Below are 4,972 nucleotides of genomic sequence, written 5' to 3'. Positions count from 1 at the left end.
CCTATTAAGGACAGACTTCCAGTAGTAGTATTCTCCTCCTCAAAGAGGAGAAGATCTCTTCAGAGGTCAGATCCTTCTGCTTTCTCAGAATCCCCCATCCTTCATGTTCCTTAGAAAGTAATTATTAAAGCTGTCAAAACCACTCACAAAAACATCACAGAAATTCTTGGAACTAATTGAGAAATCATAATTACCTCTTTGTAATCATTAACAACTCAAAATCATGGTGTTTGAATTCAAAAGTTTTATGCAAGAAAAAATGTTTAGCATTTAATATAAAATCTGTTTGACACAGCTCATTTTTCAAATGCCGTCATTTTTCTGTTCATCATTTTCCTGTTCATTTTCAGTTCATCAGACAATTAAAAGACCACAAAAAAGTAATTCTAAATACTTTTTAAAGCCTTATAAAAACATTCATAAAGTGCCACCTAAACAAGATTCTGAGAGAAACACCTATTAAGATGTTAATTTAGTTAACAGCTGCTGAGGACTAAGCTGTCAAGACAGCAGCATGATTTGTGGAATTGTCGATTTAACAATGATACAACCCCACGAACACACTGTTCCATAGACAGCATCAGCTGGGCCCACAATACGCACACAGAGGCACCCAGCACAGCGTTGTGGGGGGTTTCAAATAAATAGATGCAAGCACCATCTAAAACCAAGTCTGCTGGCATGTGGCAGACATTGACTCTATGGGAAGCAATCATCCCAGGCTGTGGCCTTACCGTGAAGGAAAACACAAGCAGCTTGTACAGGAAACAGGTACAATTTCTAGCTGGTTTTACTGGGATAAAAATAACAGAAATAACAGAAAATTATTCTCTATTCTCTAGAAATTATTTCTATTCTCTAGAAATAACAGAAAAAGACACTAATTCTTGGAACATCTCTAGGTCCTCTCTGTCCTTGAATGTTCCATACAGTGTAAGTAGCCTTCTGTTCTTCATCCCCAAAAGAGGCTCACAACAACCACTGCACCACAGTGAACGTGCTCTAGTTCATTTAATTCATTCAGCAGTGGCCTCACTCCCTGCTCGAGCGTTTGGCCAGTACTCACTAGCAGATCTGGATAAATCCAACAAAAAAAAGTAAAAAGAAAAGTAAAAAGGAAAAAAAAAAAAATAAGGGATGGGCTCTGAGGGCTTTCTCCACCAAAATTCATGCCCTGTACAAGATGTCCAGGGAGCAGCTTTATGTCTTCCCAGCCAGTTTCCTATCACCCATGGAGCTTTCTCCTCTCCACCAGCTCCTCCGCATGGCGCTTCTGGTGCCGCACCAGCTGGGGCTGGAAACGAAAGCTCTCCCCACAGCGGCACCCGCGGTAGGGCTGCTCCCTGATGTGGATGTGGGTGTGCTTGATGAGGTTGGAGCTGCTGCTGAAGCCACGGCCGCACTCGTAAGGCCTCTCACTGGTGTGGGCACCCACATGGCTCACGAGGCCGGAGCTCTGCCCAAAGCACTTCCCGCTCTGCCCGCAGGCGCAGGGCCAGACACTGGTGTGGGCCCGCTGGTGCTTCTGGAGGTGGCAGTGCTGGCTGAAGCTCTTCCTGCAGGCCACACACTTGTAGGGCCGCTCGCCCGTGTGCCCATGCTGGTGCTTGATGGAGGTGGAAGTGTCGCTGAAGAACTTCCTGCACACCCTACACGTGTATGGCTCGAGCTGTGTGGATGCGCCGGTGCTGGGTGAGGTTGGAGCTCTGGCTGAAGGCCTTGACACATTCCCCCCACAGGAAGGGGAGCTCCCCGGTGTGCACACACTGCTGCTGGACCAGGTGGATGCTCTGGCTGAAGGCCTTGACACATTCCCCCCACAGGAAGGAGAGCTCCCCGGTGTGCAGCACTGCTGCTGGACCAGGTGGATGCTCTGGCTCTGGCTGAAGGCCTTGACACACTCTGAGCAGACGGTGGGATGCTCTGTGCCAGGGGCTTGCCGTGAAGCTGCCTCCCTTCTCACCTGCCTTTTCACTGGGCTGATGTCAGAAGAGGGCAGCTTAACCTCCTCTTCCTCCTCACAGCCACCTTGCCGAGCCTCTGAGCAACCCCGCTGACTTCCACGGCTGTCCCCAAAGTGTTCCTCTGCTCCTCTGGAGCCCACTGCCAACACGACCTGCAGATATGTGCTTTCAAGGTGATCTGGAAGGGGCCCCAGCACACCACCTGGAAAAGAAGGTATGGCTGTGATTCCCACTGGGAATTGGCACAGCAGACAGGCAAGCTGTTACCTTAGGGAGCCTTGTTTGCACCACATGGAGGAAGCAGTAAAGGGAAGACTGGAAGCAAATGGAAACCCAGCTGGAGAGGCTCAACAGCCTCATCATACGACCCAGAGCAGACATGGCATCAACAGCAGAGCCAAGGGCAATGCTACAGGTGTCTCCTTATCCCCAAAAAACCTACACACATTCCAAATATTCCCTCCTCCTACACACCTTTACCTGCAAGCTGACAAAGGCAAGCAGGCTGCCTTCCCTGAGGGGGGAAAAAGCAAGTTTCAGTGTGACCTGCATAAAATAGAGTGGCTCAAATAGCACTGAGGCAGCCCAAAGAGCATTTTGCTTGCTCTGTGTTTATAAACTCACATAACTTTTTCCTCACCCATGCGTGTCTCCTCCAAGGCTTTGTATTCTTGTTCTTCTCCTTGGTCCATCTGTGCACTTACATCAGGTTCAACGATCAGGAACCCTCCTAGCAGGAACAAACAAAAGCAACCTTAGTTGAATATTCAGCAAGAGCTTGTTGTCCTAATTATCCTAAGTTTATTGTTTTAAAATCTACTGCCCCTCCTGAATGTTGGGAACAAACAGAGTGGTTACTTAAAGGAATGGGATCAACCAAGCAACAAACATTTTTTGGACATCTTGTGTACTACTGAGGCATCTGGTGTCAGGTAATTTTCTTAAAGGAGACTCAAGTTTGCCCCTCTTCAGGACATGCACCAGGCGTGCTGGGCTCAGAACTGGTTGACAGCAATCATAGATACAGGTGTCAGAAAAGAGCAAAACCCAGCCACACTTACACTTCTTCAATAAAGACAGCCAGAAGTCTAATTACTCTCCTAAAAGTATTTTAAATAGAAGATTACTTTTTAGACACCAGAACCTGATTTTTGTATTTGCTATCTCACCTCTTCTTTCTCCTCCAAGACTCTCAGGCTAAGGCAGAAAAACCCAACAAAAAAACCATTTTGATATCTTGTCTACTCCAGCTGGATTCTGTCACTTCCCAGCCTGGCATCCCTGCTGAGCTCCAACAACCACCATGAATGCAACTGTTGGGCAGGCTGCTCTTACAAATACCATCAACACCCAAGACAAGAATTTTTCTGTCAGTATTTACTATTTTGAGGCCAAAACCAGCCAAACAGTAAGCAACAGCAGTTAGCACCAAGAGGGCTGGCATAGGCAGTTGCTGCAGAAAAAAAAGCAGAAGAATAGGAAAAAATATAATGGTAAGATCTCACTTTATTTTAAAAGATAAGAATCAAAGATGGTGGAAAAGGGATGCTGGGGGGATAAATCTAGGAGCAGGGAGCAACTTGTACCACAGCTAAAGCTGAGATCAGTCATGGAAATATTTTTAAAGCTTTTAAGATGTTACTTTCCCCCACCCTGCTTTTAATCTTTAGAGTTACTTGTTTTCATCACTTCAGATGCTGCACAACCACTCAAGCTCCAGATGGAACTGACTTACTGGACAGATGGGAAAAACACCGCAAACTGATGTGTGCTCAGACCACTTCATCCACCACCAGCTATTTAATGATGGGATTAAGGGATTGGATAGTGTCAGAATCCAGGAGATAGCTCAGGTGAACAGAACAGTTTTGGACCTCAGATGCCAGGGATTCCAAAACCACCAGTCTTGCAATCTTTTATTCTCCATGGCAAAGCTGGACAGAAGGAAAGTGAGTAAGCAAAAGAGAAAGGCTGCAATTGTGAGCTGCAGAATCATGAAGGAAAGCATAAACAGATGAGCAAAATGGAAGCTTTAGCAAAAATAACAAAAAAAAAAGCACCTTAATCCGAGTCCCTGCTTCAAGTGTTTGCTGAATGCTGAAGTGGACCACCTGTGCAGATGGACTGTTTCCAGCAGTTCCAAGCTGTTATATAAAGGTATATAAAGCTGCTTTCTGCAGCCCTGCAGCTCTCAGGATTTTGCCTCTCCCCAGCATTTCTGCTGCAACAGTTTGGCAGCTCAGCCAGCCCAAGCTATTTACATGCTGCAAGGTGCTCCAGATGGGCAGCCCCCACTCCAGAGCTGCAGTCAGAACCATGTCCACACACAGATATTTCCCTACTCACCACAAACACATGGGTTTTGCTCTGAGAGCTGTCAACAAACAGGAACTTTGGAGGAACAAATCCATCAGCGTTTCAGAGGTGGTACCAGCATCTGACAACTACCTGACAACCACTGCCCTGAGGAGCATCTCAGCAGGCAGGCAGGGTGGGAGTTCCCTTCTGACCCTGCAAAAATTCCTAGTTCAGATTGCCACTGACTCACTGCTGCTATGCTTAGATTTGCTATGGCAGGAAACAGGTAACTTCCATGCAACAGGGTGGTCAGGAGGAAGAAAGAGCTTCATCCTTTCCCAGGACCACAGTCTCTGTGCAAGAAGGGCACAAACTGCATCAAGAGAGGGGAAATTCCTACAGGGATTTCATCTGTTACTAGCAGAAGCATAGCCTTGGGTGTATCGAGTTATTGCTTGAATGTGAAAACCAAACCAGGGAGATCATCTGTGTATGTGAGGTTCCTGCAGGCAATGTCCACAGCTTTACTAAAACAAGGTAGAAAGGTACCCAATCCAGACCTCCATCAAGGGCTTTGCAAACACATCCTATTGTTCCCAGGGCCTTGGCTTTATTGTTGTCATAGCCTGTTTTTGCATCTGGGTCCTACAATGGACGCTCTTTACCTTGGCTACTCAATTTCTGTTCTGACCACTCAGCCCTGTGTTCCT

General features: G+C 46.7%; 1 pseudogene; it reads right to left on the bottom strand.

The window, feature by feature from the left end:
* Positions 1-1,225: 1,225 nt before the first annotated feature.
* Positions 1,226-2,656, bottom strand: LOC102114666 (uncharacterized; annotated as a pseudogene).
* Positions 2,657-4,972: the final 2,316 nt, after the last annotated feature.

The sequence above is a fragment of the Pseudopodoces humilis genome, chromosome 2 (assembly GCF_049639895.1).
Source record: "Pseudopodoces humilis isolate 2021_Gansu_Grassland_sample_001 chromosome 2, ASM4963989v1, whole genome shotgun sequence".
Taxonomy (NCBI): domain Eukaryota; kingdom Metazoa; phylum Chordata; class Aves; order Passeriformes; family Paridae; genus Pseudopodoces; species Pseudopodoces humilis.
Note: the sequence above shows the minus strand (reverse complement) of the source record. Positions and strands in the feature narration are given on the sequence as shown.